Source organism: Rhineura floridana, chromosome 2 (genome assembly GCF_030035675.1).
Source record: "Rhineura floridana isolate rRhiFlo1 chromosome 2, rRhiFlo1.hap2, whole genome shotgun sequence".
Lineage (NCBI taxonomy): Eukaryota > Metazoa > Chordata > Lepidosauria > Squamata > Rhineuridae > Rhineura > Rhineura floridana.
In genome coordinates, this window is record NC_084481.1 from 16566291 (window position 1) to 16586514 (window position 20224).

General features: G+C 40.7%; 1 protein-coding gene across 4 annotated transcripts in view; it reads right to left on the reverse strand.

The window, feature by feature from the left end:
• The window catches only part of PARD3B (par-3 family cell polarity regulator beta), an 894180-nt gene that overhangs the window by 828722 nt on the left and 45234 nt on the right, over positions 1 to 20224 (reverse strand). The window lies entirely within an intron of this gene.

Genomic DNA, 20224 nt, shown 5'->3' on the forward strand with positions numbered 1-20224 from the left:
ATGGAAGATAGCCACCACAATACTGTCTGTCTTATGGGGGACTGGGTTTACTGCTTTGCAACTGTATACAGAGTTTAAAGATTTGGAACAACAGATGTACAAGTTTACCAAATATAGGTTGTACCAATACATATGTATTTCAGAAATTATTTGGAGGGGCATTATACTCTAACCCATGAAAACATCTTGTTCGTTACCATGCTATGAACCACTTGGGTAAGTATAAACAGAACAGATATACCTGGTTTCCTGTAGCAAATGCTGGAAATACCCTACTACTTCAGCATCATCCTTTTGAGCAACATTCCAATGTAAATTGGAATTATACTCTCTTTTTATTGAGTCAGCAGAAGATTCAGCTTCATTGCGTTTATGTGTTACTTATTTCATTCCATTAATAAACTTAAACCCTCCCAAGTTGGCTTACAAAAATACAAGATATATTTGAAATCCAATTTAAAACATCCAAAAAACTAAAAACTATTAACCAGCACCAGCTCACATACCAAACCAGCATAAAATCAAGAAAATAAAAACTCTGGCATTTTCTTATATAAATCAGCTATGTTAATTTGTTTATTTATTAGGGAACTGTCATTTCAGAAGTCAGGACACGATGTTTGAAAGACACATAAGTAAGTTGTAAATGCCAGCATAATTTGTTAAGCAAGATTTATACTAAAACTCCCAAATTCTTAATTTCTTCATTAATTCCTTCATTTTCTGTTTATCACTAGTGACTGGTGTCATGGGGCAGAGATGTGGAGCTGCTTCCTAACACCAGCGTCACTACAACTTATCTGGATGAGGCAGGGCGCTGTCGAGGTTGGAGCTATGTGGGCACACTATGGAGAGCTCAGGATCGGCACAACCCTGATCTCAATGCTGCCCTGCCCAGACTGATCTAGGTAAGCTGTAGCTACAGTGTCAGGAGAGTGGCTCTGCCACACCACACTGGCTGCTACTGATACTTACTTAGAAATAAGTCCCATGTGTTCAACAGATCTTACCCCAAGTTAAGTGTGTACTGGATGCAATTTAATTCTGAGTGGAGATAGGACTGCACTGCAAGATAACCTATGACTAGTTGTTAGAAAGACAGAGAATGAATAAACAGTTCAAACTCTTTTCTATATCCTGCTACAGGTAGGAAACAAAACAACTGACACCTAAAATCCACAGTTGGACCATACCTTTATTAGGACCAACAAAATGTAACAAAATTGGCAAAAATTGGTATTCCTCAACTGTGGATTTTGAAAGGGGGGGTTCCCTTACAGACTAACACAACTACCTTTGCTTCTTATGAACCAGCATCTAGTGACTCGCATTACAAAGGAGAAAAACTAGAACCCCAATAGAGATTTATAGAGATTTTAAAGAAGAGATTGTGCTCAAATTACAAAACTGTATGTGAAAATTTTGAAGGCACCGTGAAATTTTACATTCCTATACTAGGTCATGATTAACATGGGGGGATGAACTTCTCCTCTGAGCAATTATCATGGCTCAACACTTGCGCATGTTGAATTTTATTTCCACATTCCAGAAAAAGAGACTGTAACAAATACGTTGGGGGGAAATCTGTAAGACAGTTATTCCCTGTGCATCAAAATATTCAACCAATGAAAAAATGCATCAGTAAAGTGACACAACATATTTTAAATATACCCAAAAGAAAATTAAGAGAAAGTCTTTCACTGTTTATAGATCATCAAATATCCATTTCATTCATAAAAACAGTAAACTATTTTTGCCATCACATAAATATTCAGTATTTGTTTGTAAAAAATATGGAAATACATTATTTAACCTGAAGGAAGGATAGCGGTGCAAAAGCTACTGGCCCTTGTTAGCACAAGAAGCTTTGTTCTCCTCCCACCTACTGCACAAAACCATACCTAATAATTCATGAATGTTGACTATGCCTAAGCTTTCCTTTGAAAAATTGTTCTCTATCAAAGCTCTCTCCCTTTCACACATTTCAACCCAATTAGAGACAAGACAGATTAGTGTGAAAAAGGCAGTTAATTTTAGAAAATGTATGCATAAAAGTCAAATGTGTTTAATTATTTCTATATTTCTAACATGTGACAGATTTTTAAATGACAATGAAATAATGTTTTATAAAGTAGAATGAGAACAGTAGATTGACCAGTATAGGTCTTTACAGTATTTTAAATGTGTGATGGTTTTATTTGTCTTTCATTCGAGTTCTGTATTAGATTTTACTCATTATACACTACCAGAACTGCAAATTCTGAACCACTCACAGTTTTTCCATGTATACTCAACGGATATTTTTTGCCATTTATACAGTTAACTATCAACCCATAGATCCTCCGTGGCAGAGAGTGGTAAGCGGCGGTAACGCAGCCGAAGCTCTGCTCACGGCCAGAGTTCAATTCCAACGGAAGGAGGAAGTCGAATCTCCTGTAAAAGGGGTCGAGGTCCACTCAGCCTTCCATCCATCCGTGGCCGGTAAAATGAGTACCCAGCATATGCTGGGGAGTAAAGAAAGGCCGGGGAAGGAACTGGTAATCCCACCCCATATATATGGTCTGCCTAGTAAACGTCGCAAGACGTCACCCTAAGAGTCGGAAACGACTCGCATTACAAGTGCGGGGACACCTTTACTTTTTATCAACCCATATGTTTTGTGATATATAGGCTGATATCTGTTAACTGTAAATTAATAGAAAATGTTTAATCATAAAATATTTAAATGTATTACTATGCTAGTAACATATATCTTCTTAGCGTACAAAATCTTCATGAAAGAAACAAGAGCCCTCAGACCTGAAAAGCAGCATAAAAATGGTGTACACACACAATGGCGCACAGTTACAAACTCCAACATTGTGCTTTCATAGACTTCTTAATGACAAGAGTGTCTCCAAAAGTTTTTGTTACTTATTATGAATGTATCTCTGGGCAGGAGAAACACAATACAGAAGGATAAAAACACTGGTTATTTGTAAGCATCCTTGGATTCTTTTTTTTAAAAAAAACCTGAACAATCATGGTTAATTAAAAAAAATTAAGGCTGCAATCTTAATCCTACTTATGTGTGAGCAAGCTTTATTAAAAATCAATCAAAATAACTAAGGAGTAGACATGGTTAGGATTGCCTTTTAAGGGATATTTTGAACACTTTATAGAGCATTTCACATATATTAGATCAACATCTTTACAACAGCCTTGCAAGGGAAATTCAATGTTATTATCCCCATACCACGGATGAGGTGCTGTAGCTGAACAAGAGTGGCTTGCCTAAGTTCCACGGTGGAGCGACCCGATCTAAAGCCAGCTTCTTCATCAGCCAGAAGGTTTTCATCATCCATCCAAGAGCTCAACTTCTCAAGGATGTGGCTAGTATAGAGTTTGCTGATGACACTAAGACTAATAGGTCTGTAATTTGATGGATCTGCTCTTTTACCTTTCTTATATATGGGGACAACAACAGCCATCCGCCAGTCATCAGGAATACAGATTGATTGATCTATGGCTGTAAACAAGGCCGCCAGGATAGGTGCCCACCAATCTAGATGTTCTTTAAGAAATTCCGGGGGGATGTTGTCGACACCTGGCGCTTTGCCCGTCTTTAGTTTATTAATGAGCACGGTTATCTCACAGATGGAAACTGGGGGCCAGCTGAGTAAGTTATTGAAATCGTCCCACAATAAACTATTAGTATTGTAGCTCTTGGCAAAAATGCCAGCAAAATAGGATTCCCATTTGCTGGCCGGTATATGATATTCAATACATGGCGGAACAGACTGGCATCCTCTGGAAACCAGCCTCCAAAACCTTCCTGAGTCTTTTAGTCTAGAGGCTTCTATCAATCTTTGCCAGGTTTCCCTTTGGTGTAATTTCTTTTTCTGTTTAATTAAGATTTTATAGCATCTTCTGATATCTAGATATTCTGCGGGGAGTGCTGGTAATTCAGAAGTTCTATATCTCCTATAGATGTCCATAAGGGTATTCTTCAGTAAGACACAATCCTGGTCAAACCAAGGCTTGGACACCCTCCCAATGGCATGAGATCTTATCTGCTTTTTATTTATTTATTTTATTTTTATTTTATTTATTACATTTTTAGACCGCCCTATAGCAATAAGCTCCCAGGGCGGTGCACAGCATAATAAAACAGGTTAAAATACAAAAACACAATAAAACATAATTAAAAATTTTCAATTTTAAATTCAAATTTTAAAATTTTTAAAATGCCTGGGCGAAGAGATAGGTCTTTACCTGGCGCCGAAAAGATAGCAAAGAAGGCGCCAGGCGTATCTCATCAGGGAGGGCGTTCCATAGTTCGGGGGCCACCACTGAGAAGGCCCTAGCTCTAGTTATCGTTCTCCGTGCCTCCCTATGCGTTGGGACACGGAGAAGGGCCTTCGACGTCGAGCGCAGCGACCGGGTAGGTACATAGCGGGAGAGGCGTTCCGCCAGGTATTGCGGTCCGATGCCGTGAAGGGCTTTATAAGTAAGAACCAACACTTTGAATCTGGCCCGGAAACATATTGGTAGCCAGTGCAGCTGGGCCAGGACAGGTGTTATATGATCAAATTTTTTTGTCCCAGTAAGAACTCTGGCCGCAGCATTCTGCACCAGCTGAAGTTTCCGAACCGTCTTCAGAGGTAACCCTACGTAGAGTGCATTACAGTAGTCCAATCTAGAGGTTACCAGAGCATGGATAACTGTGGCAAGGTTCTCCCTATCCAGATAGGGTCGTAGTTGGGCTACCAGCCGAAGCTGGTAGAACGCATTCCGTGCCACCGAGGCTACTTGAGCCTCCAGTGACAGGAGCGGATCTAATAAGACCCCCAAACTACGGACCTGCTCCTTTAGGGGGAGTGTAACCCCATCTAGGGCAGGTCGGGCATCAACCATCTGGGCAGAGAGCCCTCCCACCAACAGCATCTCAGTCTTGTCAGGATTGAGTCTCAGTTTATTAGCTCTCATCCAGTCCATTATCGCGGCCAGGCAGTGGTTTAGTACATTAACAGCCTCACCTGAAGAAGATGAAAAGGAGAAGTAGAGCTGCGTATCATCAGCATATTGCTGGAAACGCACTCCAAATCTCCTAATGACCTCGCCCAGCGGCTTCATATAGATATTAAAGAGCATGGGGGACAGAACTGAACCCTGTGGGACCCCATATTGGAGTATCCAGGGACTCGAGTAATGCTCCCCAAGCACCAGCTTCTGGAGACGATTCTTGAGGTAGGAGCACAGCCACCGCCAAGCAGTGCCTCCAACTCCTAAGTCCGCAAGACGTCCCAGAAGGATATCATGGTCGATGGTATCAAAAGCCGCTGAGAGATCAAGGAGAACCAACAGAGTTACACTCCCTCTGTCTTTCTCCCGACAGAGGTCATCATACAGGGCGACCAAGGCTGTTTCTGTACCAAACCCCGGCCGAAAGCCCGATTGACATGGATCCAGATAATCAGTTTCATCCAAGAGAGCCTGGAGCTGGTGAGCGACCACACGCTCTAAAACCTTGCCCAGGAACGGAACATTTGCTACCGGTCTATAGTTGTCAAGATTTTCAGGGTCCAAGGAGGTTTTCTTTAGGAGCGGTCTCACCACCGCCTGTTTCAGGCAGGGTGGTACCACTCCCTCTCGTAAAGAGGCATTGATCACCTCCTTGGCCCATCCGGCTGTTCCGTTCCTGCTAGCTTTTATTAGCCATGAGGGGCAAGGATCCAGAGCAGAAGTGGTCGCCCGCACCTGTCCAAGCACCTTGTCCACGTCCTCGAGCTGAACCAAACTAAACTAAAGTTTGGGGAATTATTTATGGATCTCAACAAATCCTGATACAGTATACAGATAGACTCTGGGGCAGTTTCAGATGAAAACCTGTCCCTGAGGCTAAGTATGTCTGCAGAATAGAGAAATTTAGAAATCTTATTGGCTGTAGTGGGAGTCCACCTAATACGGGCAATTCTTCTCTCCGCTGCTAGATTGTGCAAGGGTTCACAAGCCAATAATAGTTTCCCATATCCCAGATTTAGTGTGAGAATCAGGGGGAAATGATCGCTCTCATCCCTTATATCTATGTTACATCTTGAGACATACTGCAGCAGGTTCGGTGAAACCATAAAATAATCAATAGTGGATGCCCCATGGCATGTTACATTCGCCGTGCAAATCTCCTGCCATGCCTCCATTTAAAACAATCAAGTCAAGAGCATGGGTCATCTGTAGTAGGCAAAGGCCAGCAAAATTACAACCTTTGTCCTTAGATTGCCTACAATGAAAGGAGGGAGGCAATTTCACTGTTGGAGGGACTAGCTGGAAATGTTCATATAAGGCTTCATAATTAACCCCGGTCCTTGCATTAAGATCCCCCGCCAAAATAATATGAGCTAAGGGATACTTGGTCATAAGGTTGATAACATACTCCTGCAACCTAGCCCATAGCTCTCTAACTGGTTGTTTTTTAGTTGCGGGGGGGGGAGGTAAGCATTAATCACCACAAAAAGATCAGTTTGCAGGGTGAATGATACCGCAAGTGCTGTATCCTCCAACCCCTCTATTCTCTTCGTCATTAAACCTAATTTAGTTGAAATCATGGTTACTAAGCCACCTTTTGGACAGCTGCCTTTAATGCTTGGGACAGCCTCAAGTGAGTAATTTACAAATCCACTTAGGTGTAGTTCCTCAGTGAGCCAGGTCTCTTGATGCTTATTAAGGAATGTAAGGAATTCAGGGATAAAGCACTTATTGGACCAGCCCGCCACATTCCAGGAGATTGATAACAAATCGTCTGACCAAAGTGCCTTGTGTCAGACCATGGAACACAGTACATTACCTACTGAAGAAGAATTAGTGCCAGGATGGCCAGGAGGAATTTGTAAGAAGCCTATGTGGGCAGAATTATCCAGCATCACATTTGGGACATTAGGTGTAAAGGAGGAGGCACCCTGCAGAGTATGAGCTTTCATCTCCCTCGCTTTACTCGAACTCCTATTAGATAACATTATGGCCTCCTGGGCCTCATTAGGTCCCTCAAAAGGTAGGATCTCCTCTAACGAAGGGCTCCACCAACTAACGTTAGAAATGATCCTAGTGGGCAGCTTCTCCAGAGGAACAGGGCAAGAGGTAACAATTTCAAAATTATCAGAATTATCCTGCGTGATGGCCTCCATGTCCCTTGAACCCAGCAGATTAGGGGGATTGGGCAGAAGGGGGGGGGAAACCATCCACCACATTGCACTCAGGGGAGTTCAGCAAATCCGGGGTGGAGAAATTGTCTATGGGAAAGTTAATTTCTGCCACCATCTGTACATCCGGCTTATTCCGTCGAGGCAAAGAGTTAACTTTGTTATTTGATGGTAGAACGGTTTCTGTAACCCAGCAGCCACTATGACTAGCAGGTTCCTTGGTGGCTTGAACAGATGAAAGCAATTGGGATTTAAGAAGGTCTAGTCTCGATATTATGTCTTTTTGGGCATGAGTTGGGAGAGGCCCAAAGGACTCAAATAGTCTGTACTCCTCCATGTCAAATGAATCGTTAGCCAGTTCATTATTCAGCGATACAGACGCCACAGCTTGGGAATGCTCCACATGTACTTGGTCTTCTTTCACGTTGTAAACAGGAGCAATCAACTCCTCGGTTGAAACCCCAGCACAGTGTTCAGGTAAGTACTTGGCTTCACTAGGGTGGAAACAGTCGCTCGAGTGGAGTACTAGAGGCATAGGTGCTGCCACATTATCAAAGACTCTTCACACCGCGATGTTATAGGTAGACAGAGCATCCCTACAAGCGTATAATTTCTTTGCTGCACTGTCCCTCTTTGAAGGATATCATTGCCCGGGCAGCAGCCCCAGAGTAGTATAAGTATTCCACATGCTCAATATCTTCAGTGGAAAGAGAACTTAAAGGGATCCCCCTCAAGAGATCTAAGAGATGTCTTTTTCCGTTGCGACTGTGAGAGGAGACCCCACGGTTTAGGGTAATTGCAAAGGGCAAGCTTTTTGCTATTTAAAGCCAAGTTCCAATTATTAACTTTGTGAGGCTTCTTCCGACCAGCAGTTGCTATTAAAAACGGGATCAATCTTGAGGTTTTGTTCTTAAACTTGTCATCCAGAGTTTGAGAAAAAGACGTATCCGGGAAAGCCGCACTCGCTGTCTTCAAAGCCTGGGGAACCGCAAGTTCAATGAGTACATCCTTTTTTGGCAAAACTGTACTGTTTTGAATCGTCACTTTAGGAGGAGGGCTCGCATCAAGGAGTCTAAAAAGTTTACCAAATTGCATTTTTTTGTAATTAGGGGCCTTTGGATTTTTTATATTTTTACTTTTCTTACACTTTTTGACCACTAGCTTAGAATTACGTCTCTTAAACCCCCTGGAAGTCGCTACCTTAGCATTTTTTGTTTGGGTCTTATTCGTATTAGTTTGTATATCCATATTCCTTTTGGGTCACCCGCTACACTTTATAGCTCATTTCCATTTTGAAAAATTAATTTAAACAATTTACATACAGGCAAAATTTATTAAGTGGATCCACATAATACATTTACAGCACATCCAACTCGCATTTAAAGCGCATGACTTCCCCTAAAGAATCCTGGGAAGTATCGTTTCCCCCTCACAGTTATATTTCTCACCACTCTTAATAAACTGCAGTTCCCATGATTCTGTGGTGGGATTCATGTGCTTCAAATGTGTGTTTAATGTGCTTTAAATGAATGGTGTGGGTCTGCCCTAGGTATGATGTGCGTTCAAGAGTGAATTGAAAAGAACAATTTTAAAGAATAGGCTTTTTTAAAACCCTTTTTATTTAAGATGTTTTTAAAGCTTTTTTAAAGAATGTTTTTAAAGATGTTTTGTTACATGTATTTTAAGGTCTGTTTTTATGATGCTTTAAAGTGTTTTTATTGCCGCCCTGGGCTCCTGCTGGAAGGAAGGGCAGGATATAAATTAATAAATTAATAAATAAAAGTTACTTTTTTAAACAGGGGAAGGGTTGTAGCTCATTGGTAGGGCATATGCTTTGCATGGAAAGGTCCAGAATTCAATTTCTGGAAAAGACTATTGCCTGGAATCCTGGAGAGCCAATGCTAGTCTTTGTCATCAGTACTGAGCTATGTAGTACCAAATGGCCTGAGTCAGTATAAGGCAGATTCCTTTGTTCCTAAAAGTGGGAAGAGACTCAAGGGCCACAGTGACTCCAAAATTTATTTATGTATTTTATTTACAACATTTATATACCACTTTATTGTAAAAATCTCAAAGCGGTTTACAGAAAGAATTAAAACAATAAAATTCTTGGCAAAAACAGTTAAAGACGTGTATTTTAAAACATTCAAAATAATAAAACTAACAATGAGTTAAAAACATTTAAAAACACAATAGCTTCTACATGCCTGGATAGGCTTGCCTAAACAAAAATGATATTAGCAGGTGCTGAAAGGAGGTGTCTGCCTAATGTCAATAGGCAAGGAGTTCCAAAGAGTAGGTGCTGCCACGTTGTTGTTGTTGTTGTTGTTGTTATGGGCCTTCAAGTCAATTTCAACTTATGGCAACCCTATGAATCAGTGACCTCCAAGAGCATCTGTCATGAACCACCCTGTTCAGATCTTGTAAGTTCAGGTCTGTGGCTTCCTTTATGGAATCAATCCATCTCTAGTTTGGTATTCCTCTTTTTCTACTCCCTTCTGTTTTTCCCAGCATTATTGTCTTTTCTAATGAATCATGTTTTCTCATTACATGTCCAAAGTATGATATGTGTCCAAATTCAGAGGAAGGCAATGGTAAACCACCTCTGAATACCTCTTACCACAAAAACCCTATGAACAGAGTATCCAAAATGCTGCCACTTTACAGGACTGATTTCTTACAAGAGCAGAACAAGTACTATGCCTGCGGGCACTTGAACCCTTTTTGCTAGAAGTGAATTGGCTAGATTAAATGTTCCCTATCCAGGCTCAATCTTTTAGCTAAGATTTCTATCTTAATTTCCAATTAGATAAATGTTTTTGTATGAATTGTATGCGCCAGCAACTGTGGTTAATGCTTAATGTATCATGCTTAATGATATCACTTGGACCCGCCCCGTGATGTCACTTGGATCTGCCCCATGACGTCACTCAGACCCACCCCCAAAATCTCAGGCTTTGGGATGCTTCTGACCTGGCAATCCTAAACTGAAAGAGGATGTGGGAAACAGCTTATTCCTTCCAACTTCCTCCTTCAGCTCTATGTATATATCAACGCAGAAAAAGGTAACCCACCCTCAACACATCATGACCAAGGAAGCAATATGTTGGTAGGGGCAGGGCTCAGAAGCTTTGCAGGCACCAGGCAATGACTCCAAGGGCACCACTGCTCAGATGCTGGCAACCCACAGCCTTATGAAAAATGCTATCTTCTAACCTCCCATTTGAAATAAAAGCATAATACAGGGATGTATAGGAATATTGTAAAGATTGTAAAGTACACTGTGCTTTTAGTATTTGTATAGGGCCATTTTCTAAATATTATGATGATTACACTGTTATAAATCTAACTGTTATGAGAGACAAGCATGGAAGCGGGCTAGATTATTATTCAACACTGTGAAAAGGAACAACACATTCTTTGCCCAGTGGGCCAAACATTCTAGGCAGTGAAGACAGAAGAAAGATGAAAGGAGAAAGGACTTGAGAAAGAAGCAAGGAGGATGCAAAACATAAGGCAAGTTTAACAAGGAGCTGGTAGAACAGACCAACTGCATCTATGGTGGCCCATGGTAGTCATTGCCCATGAAGTAGAAGGGCTACAGATTTGGGGACCTTCAAAAAAACAGCAAACTGTTTTAATTATACACAGGGGAAGGCTGGTCCAGGAAGCAAGGGAAAAAAGCTACATAGGCAGAATGCAAAGCTCCCAGAGTTCAGGAACTAAAAGGTACATTGTTAACCTCCTCTTTGATCTAACATCTTTACCATTCTCCTCAAAAGAACAGCATACAAGAATAGTTGGTTCCTCAAAAGGACGGAAAAGCTGTAGACCACATATGAGTTTCATTTTACAAGAATACTTTGTTTTGCTCATCACTACCAAAGTACTCCTTATTCCTATTACCTCAAACAGCTGTTAGCCAGCTCATCTCTAAAATTCCAAGCGTTAATTAGCAACAAGAAACTCTAAACATGTACAGCATGCCACATTTAATTATACTGTAATTTTCTTAAGTTAGAAATAGTGCATTATTCAAATTTCCTTTTTTTCCAAGAAAAAGAAAGCAAATGTTTAACCTTACAACTAAAAACACCTCTTAAGTTTCTATCTTTGACAAATCAAAGATTATTAAATTGCTTGAAATGCCCACCATACCTTCACAAAGTGCAAGTACAGTAAAGAACTAACAGACATTTCAAAATCCCCTATATTTTACTTTAAAATGTGATAAATGAAGTGGGTGATGCCTCCTTTTCTCAGCCTTGAGAAACAATAGGATGATATACTACTTTACGATATTCTATTTGAAGAATTGTTGTGTGTTAGTGTAGTAAAAGCATTGCTTGCAGAATTGCTGGAGAATTCCACAGAGGGGAAGGCATATAAGGATTCACCAGCCAGAACCAGTTCCCCACCCCGCCAAAAACCCAAACACAAGCACACAACAGCTTGTATGTGACAAAGAATATCTTATCTGCACGGTGTTCAATTCACTCAAATGCCTTCTGCAGATGCTTCAGAGCTACTGGCCTACCAAGAGAATGCTAGTTCTGTAATGTTCTTTCTCCCCTTTAACATGCTATTCACTGTTTAAAAAAAACCAATGGGGGATGTCAAACTGTGCTGAGTATAAATTTTAAGAGTTGAACACTACAAATTACAGAATAACAGAAAGCTGAAATGGCATGGAACCAATTACCTACAGAAGTCTTGGGCTCTCCAACACTGGAGGCATTCAAGAGGCAGCTGGAGAGCCATCTGTCAGGAATGCTTTGATTTGGATTCCTGCATTGAGCAGGATGGCCCCTTCCAACTCTACTATTCTATGATTCTATGAAATAAATTGGTGTCAAAGTCTAGTATACTATGACATCATGAAAACAAAAATTAAGGCATTGCAAAGATTAGTCAAACAGTTCACTCTACTGAATAGTATAAGGCATTATTTAAAAACTCCCCCTACCGCACCTCAGAAGAGAAAAATTACATCACATTCTAAGCACTACCAAGGTATCTTGAGTTTAATGAAATAGTTATTTTATTTACAGGATTTTTAAAACCTCAGTCTTTAAAGTAGCACAGAAATAAGGATAATATTCAACTAAGTCATAGAGTAGATCAGAGTTGATAAAAAAACAATGATTTTTTAAAAATTGGGTTTTTTCAATTTAAATCAGATTTTGTTTATTTAAATCAGATTCCAATTTTTTCTTAAAACAATTAGTAAAAAAGGAGCAGAGGTCAAAGATATCATCATGAACATTAATTACACAACTTCTAATTATATTCTATGAATATGTTAACAGCTGTTTATGGAGATAGGAGATAATCTGATCAGTCCTATTCTACAGATGGTGTACATGAAGTTCATGCTCTCACTCACTCACTCACTCACTCACTCACTCACTCACTCACTCACTCACTCACTCACTCACTCACTCACTCACTCACTCACTCACTCACTCACTCACTCACTCACTCACTCACTCACTCACTCACTCACTCTTTCTCTCAAGGCCTTGCCTCTAAGTGCAAAGATAAAGAAGGTCAATGAATAGAGGATTTGGGGAGGAGGAGACTACTGAAGTAGTAATCCAGCTCTTAACAGCAGTAGTCTCTTCTGCAGGTATAGAGATAATTTTTTTCTTCCTTTGGACTAATTCTAAAAAAAAAAATTTAAAACTATGCGGCGAGCAGGCCTTCAGAGATAGACTCTGGAGTGAAAAGATCTCTGGCATTTACCATCTGTACCACATCTCCCCAGCCGACTCAGTTGCCCACGACAGAACAAGGCTGAAAGAGTCGATTCTCTTGCACTGTCACTGGCTGGATAGACTGGAGATTACCAATTCCAAATCTTTAGGATGGTTTGGGGTTATAAAAAAAGACCATCACAGGGCAAATTATCTGGCCCACCCAATGACACCAAATCTCAGACAAGCTTTTACTGCACTCCGGTTCCAGTCAATGCCGAACGCCGTTCTGATGGGACGTTATAATCAGATTCCGTGGAGTCAGCGACTCTGCATATGTGGGGCTAATAAGGTGGAGGACCTCCCGCACTATTTGCTAGAATGCCCCCTATATGCACATCTGCAGACCAATATACTGAGCGAATTGATGGCAAGGGGGAGGTCTTTGCAGGATACCATTGTCTTTCTCTTAGCCGATGAAGACCCTATGGTCACATACAGGGTTGCTCTTTTCGCCTGTGTGGCGCAAAAGATTTGGGCAACACAGGTAGCCCAACTGCTCGAGTAATCTTTAGGCGAGTTTTAAGGCAGCCATCTTGTATATCTCATGAAACTTATCGTTGTATGTTTTAAATCATTGTTTTATATAACTTTTGTAATTGTGCAACTTGCAATGGCCTATGGCTAGGCAATAAAGATTGATTGAATTCTAAATTGAGAAATAAGTTGGGAATTGAAAAAGCAGGACAGCTTTTGTTTCTTCAGACAACGAACAAGGAAGTAAACGTAAAGAAGACTGAGTTAACTCTATCATCCAATATTTTCAGTTTCTCATGTTGCCTAAATTTGCCTAAATTTTATATTTTAAAGAACTTTATATTTATCTAAAACCTGAAATAGTTAACCATTCAAAAATCCATGTGCATGTTTTGTTAAAGTTGTTGGTTCTTGAAGAAGAAAACTAACCAGAAGAATAAACAATCATTTTGGTACAATTTAAAAGCCTATTTGGTGGTGGTGGTGATTCTGGCACATCATGACAAAAATATCATGATCAATTGAACAGTTGGAGCTGGTTCATCTCCTGAATGTCTTCACAAGTTCATTCTGCTGTAGGACTAAAGTAACAAAATTATCATCCCATTTTTGATGAAAATTAATCTGAAAACAATTCAGAATAATTGCTTAGCATGTACCTACCTTCTAATGAAGGCTACATATCTGAATATGTATTAAGGTTATATTAAACAACAATGTACTTCTACTAAAAAAAGTATGATTAAATAGAATCATCCTCACTAGTGATTTACAGTAAATTGAGATTTAAATCATTAAAATTGAGTCTTTCTGAGAAATGGTTTAAATCATTTTTTAAATCAAATCAACCCTGGAGTAGATCAAGTGTAATCAATTGACTCAAGACTACTTATTATAGTGGGTCATCTCTTAGTACAAATTAGATATTACCCTAAAAAATTAACACACTTTAGGGGTGCACATCTGATATGTTTATAACTCAATACATAAAAACAGCAACATTAACTAGGCTCAGAAATCAACAATATAAATCTTATGCAAAGATCTGGAGGCAAACTACTGTTTAGAAAAAATGGAATGGGCAAGAACACAGAGTTTGCTTTATATAAAGTAGTTTCCATAGTTCAGGAAATTCCCTGGAATTTCCAGCTAAAGGATCTGAAGTAACAAGCCTGGAAAGATCTTTCCATCGAAGACTTTGGAGAGCCACTGGCAGTCTGCAGACAGTACTAGATGGCCGGACTCAGTATATAGCAGACTGATGTGTTCAGAAGCAATCAATTACATTTGCCATACTGATGCCAGGGAATAGAAGAATACAAAACAATGAACATAGAAAACAATGAACAAGAAAAGCTTGCCAGCTCACCCCATCCCACCATCCTCTCAACCAGTAGCTCTTCATCTAAGCCACGGCCTGTTGTTGCACCCAGACTCCAGCATTGTCCCTCCCAGAAGCCACATCATGTCCCTTCCCTATCAACTATTAAGAAAAATGGTGAAGACTATCCTGTTTCAATTGGCGCTCTGTACTGAAGGATTGTTATACTGTTGGTGCTTTCTGTGTCCTATTCTATTGCTACTTAATTGCCTATTTGATTTTTTCTTGTTTTGATTTTGTTTTTAAAACTGGTTGTTTTAACCAGTGCCTTCCCCCCCCTCAAAAAAAGCAACATATACATGGTAATATAAACAGTCATGATTCTCAGTTGTTGTGTATGTAATGCTCCCAGGGACACAGCAACAGACATCATAGAATTACTTGTGAGGGCAGGTTGACTGCCCACTGCACACACATTTATTGTTAAAGACCCCACCTACCCTTAGCTAAGATAGAGGCCCTGGTAATCTAGGTTGTAACAAAAAACTATAATTCAGCTAAATAACTTAAGAATCTTTGGACAGCAACTAATTGTGTGATATGGCTACTTTCTGACATAAAAAAATCCAACTAAGTGTGTGATATGGCTACTTTCTGACATAAAAAAATCCAACTAAGTGTGTGATATGGCTACTTTCTGACATAAAAAAATCCAAAACCAAAAATGTAACTCAGAACCCACCCCTGCTTGGTCTAAAGCAGCCTTTCCCAACCAGTATGCCTTCAGATGTTGTTAGACCACAATTCCCATCTTTCCTGACCATTGGCAATGCTGGCTGAGGCTGATGGGAGTTGTAGTCCAACAACATCTGGAGGCACACTGGTTGGGAAAGGCTGGTCTAAAGCAATACATCTCAAGCAGTCTGCTGGGACTCACCAGTGAGCCTTATGCTACGTTTAAGTGGATCTCAGTGCCACAGCCTGCCCAGTAGCTCCTCATTTGTGTGCCCCACCCCCTAGCCATGCCATATCTTTTCAGTTTGTTGGACCAGTGCCAGCATTAATAACTTCTTGCAAGCTGAGTAAAGTTGGCCAGGAGACAGAAAAGTGGGGTTTGGGGGGGGCTTGTTTTGGGAGGTAAGAGAAGGAAGGTCTCCCTCCTCTGAGGGAAAAGGGCTAGAAGAGGTGCTGAAGGAATTCTAAAGTGAGATAAAAGTTGTTAAGAACTAAATAAACAAATAAATCTGGGAATAGAAAGGAAGGGGATAAAAGAGGAAAATGGTTATAGGAGGAAGAAGTGAATGGAAAAGAATCAGGGAGGAGGGATGAAAGAAACTGGCAGTTTGGGGGAGGAGATTAAGCTACAAATCGAGTGTGAAAGGAGAATGGGAGAAGAAATTACGGGAGATGGGTAAAACTACTTTGAAAGACATGTGGGGGTAGGAAGGGAAAAAGAAAAAGTCTTCTCCAATTATTGGTTCTGGACCAACAAAAATGGGGAGGCTGAACCACAATACTTCCACAGCAAATGTCTGTACTTAGCTTAAGAAAAGCTAAACTATGGAACTAATTGGAGAAGGCTTTTTCTTGCCACAAGAAAAACACGGTTGCAAATAATTCAGCAATTTCTTAATTATCAGCAGAAAATTCAGTAATTGTCAGATTATAGCATCTGGTGTGGGGCAGATGGGCGTGGTACAGGGGGAAACTGCTTCACAGAGCCAATTGGGACCTGGGCAAGACCTAATTAGGCCCTTAGGCTGGAGGCTTCCCACCCATGTACTAGAAGATAAGATTTAGGACTGCTGAATAAACATTCCCCGATACTTGCAGCACACCAGATGTTTATTCAAATGCTATATGAAAGTAAAGAGAAGTATGTTTTATGCAATTTGTGAATAAAAACATAAATGCAGCGGACACACTCTAAAAAGATAAAACAGATCTACAAGATTATCATCTATGTCTGTTCATTTTTCCTTGCAAAAAACCATGAGGAATGTAATGAAGAAAGAAAATAATTCATCATAACTTTTCATAAATTCCAACTTTTAAATACAGCAGCAACTTCTCTTTTCCTTAGGTGACTAACTATGCATCTTTCCGTTTCTGCCCAAACAACTTAACTTCAGTTCCTTGAAGACACAGCAGAATGGCTTAACAGGTCTGGTCCTTGCCTCAGTTCTCTTGCCAAGCATTACCCAACTTCCTGGTTATAGGAGACATTTGCAAATCTCACTATTTACCACCATGGGATTCAATGACTAAGCAGAACCAGGCTGTAATATCTGTTTTAAGTCTGAACTCTCTCCCCCCACCCCACGCTGGTCCCCCACTAAGGAAGAAGAAAGCTGAAAACTGGTGCCTACAGTTTCTCCACTAGGTGGTTAGGCAATCCATAGAGACCGATGGGGAAAAGGCAGCAAGTCACTCGCAAAGGAAAATCTGCTTGCACTCATTCCATGTGAGAGAACAGATATATGTGGTCAACTGGAAGCAGCAGCATAATAAAAATTCACCTGAAACTGGATACAATATGTTTTGTTAAACTGCCCTTCAGATTTCCCCATACAAGGTATTACACAAGAACAGGAACAAGCAGGTGCAGCTGGTTCAATGAATGATTTTCTGTGCTGCTGTAGTAGGCAAACTGTAAACTATCAAGGGCATATTGCACCAGGCAACAGTATACTGATTGAAGCTTGATATTTATGAGCTTACCTGTTATATCAAGTCACAAGTGAATAACAATATACTTGTCATTTTGCTTTAATTAAGTTAAAAATACATCAGTTGCAAATATTTGTATTTGTTTATAGTTCATTTACCCATTGGGGGTAAATCAAGATGTCAACGCCTGAAAACACTTATTCTCTTAGGGCAGACAGGGGAGTGAATACTTGTGTAACTTCAACTGAATAAATGTGAAGGAGGTTATACAGCAAGGATGTTAAGGTTAATACAGAAGTTGCCTGCTGAATCTCTATTGGAAGAGCATTCCACAGGAGTGGGTCAATAACACTGAAGGCTTGGTTTCACGACAATGCCAAATGAGCCTCACTGGGGATCAAGGGATAAACAGCAATATGCCTACCAATGATCCAGTGATCAAACTTGGATATCAGGGTTCAAGTGATCCCAAACATACCCTGGACACAAGTCATTCAGGACTAAATTAATACAAGGATCTTGAAACTGGCTCAGTAGTAGATGGAAAACCAGTGCAAGTGTTTTAATAATGGTGTCACATGTTAGTAGCTGTGTGCCACCATCACAGTCTGGCTGCCACATTCTGCACCAGGTGGAGCTTCCAGATAGAGCATGCTGCAGTAATCCAGCCTTAAAGTTACCAACACATGGACTACTGTGGTCAGGCTATCCCTGTCCAGGAATGGCTGTAGCTGGCGAACCAGACAAAGCTTGTAAAAGGCACTCCTAACCACAAATGACACTTATAGTGACAACAATGTATCCAGGAATACCCCCAAGCTATATAGCCCCAAGCTCTGTACCTTCAGATGGAGTACAACCCTGTCCAGAATGGGTAACCTGCCTATCTCCTGGACACAGGAACCACCCACTCAAAGAGCTTCCATCTCCCCAAGATTCAAAGATAGTTAATTGGCCCCCATCCAAATGCATCCAAACCCCAGTCCAGAGCTTTCACAGACTCTCCTGATTCAGATGTTATGGAAAAATAGGGCTGCATGTCATCAACTTACTGATGTTACTCTGTCCAAAACTCTAATGACCACTCCCAATGGCTTCATATAGATGTTAAATAGCACTGGAGATAGGATAGTATCCTGTGGAAGCCCATAGCATGATGGCATATCATCAGATACCATCATTCTCGGGGGAAATGACTGCATTATTTTCAATCCATATAGCAGCAGCAGCCCCACCACTAACTGCTTCTCTAGGTGGCTAGTGTTATCTGTTTAAAAAAAGAGAGGCAGCCCTTGGGTCACCTTGCCATGTAATCTGGCAGCAGTGTAGATTCTGATCTGCACATTGGTCCAGGTGATGTGGATCATATAAGTTCACTTCAGAAACAAAGTTTGTCAGATGCTTCCACTATCACCATGTGAAGAAATGAATGGGAAGGGCAGTGACTGAAAACAAAAATCAGGCAGCAACATCTTTTTTGAGCCCTCTTTTCCCTGCATCACAACTCACCCCATTCAGAAGGGTCCCCAACCCTCAGGAGAGACTTTTCCGAAAACTCAGATGACTGCTTGAGGGTGGGGGTGGGGAGAGGATAGGATGGTGGAAGTCACAGTCTACAAGTGAAAGGAGCTTCCTAAATTTTCACTGCATGAACAGAAGGAGACTCCACTCACAGAAGGATCCCTTCCATACATGTTACTCTCCTCCAGAATGAAAATTTAGTATCCAAGACTATATAAATAATATTTATTTATTTTATTATACTTGTATACCGCCCTGTAGCCGAAGCTCTCTGGGCGGTTTACAGTAACTAAAAACATTAAAACAAATACAATTTAAAACAGATCTTATAAAAACAATTTAAAACACAATTTAAAAATTTAAACAGTATAAAACACATGCTAAAATGCCTGGGAGAAGAGGAAAGTCTTGACCTGGTGCCGAAAAGATAACAGTGTTGGTGCCAGGCGCACCTCATCAGCTAAATCATTCCATAATTTGGGGGCCACCATTGAGAAGGCCCTCTCCCTTGTTGCTAGCCTCCGAGCTTCCCTTGGAGTAGGCACCCGGAGGAGGGCCTTTGATCTTGAATGTAGTGTACAGGTGGGTTTGTATCGGGAGAGGCGTTCCATCAGGTATTGTGGTCCCAAGCCATGGAAGGCTTTATAGGTCAAAACCAGCACCTTGAATCGAGCTCGGAAACATACAGGCAGCCAGTGAAAGCGGGCCAGAATCGGTTTTATATGTTCGGACCGTCTGGTCCCTGTTACCAATCTGGCCGCTGCATTTTGCACAAGCTGCAGTTTCCGAACCATCTTCAAAGGCAGCCCCACGTAGAGTGCATTGCAGTAATCTAATTTGGAGGTTACCAGAGCATGGACAACTGAAGCCTGGTTATCTCTGTCCAGATAGGGACGTAGTTGGGCCACCAACCGAAGTTGGTAGAAGGCACTCCATGCCACCGAGGCTACCTGAGCCTCAAGTGACAGAGATGATTCTAGGAGAACCCCCAAGCTAATCCATTTAGAACTGGCAACATAACAGAGGTAAACTAGTAGTTTTAAAGCCCTCAGTACCACTCATCTAAGAACAAGTCTGAAATGGACCAAAGTCACAACAAAGTAATATGAGTATGCAAGAATCTAAGCAAGGATTTTAAGGCAAGTGTATGCATACTGGATAGATAAGTTATGGGATGCAGAGAATTTCATTGAAAAATACACTGGTGTTATCAAAGGAACAGATAAAAGTCAGTGCTTTAAAGTGTGGATCAATTAAAAGATGAGTGCATATGCAATTTCCTTTATTATAACTATTTCACATGC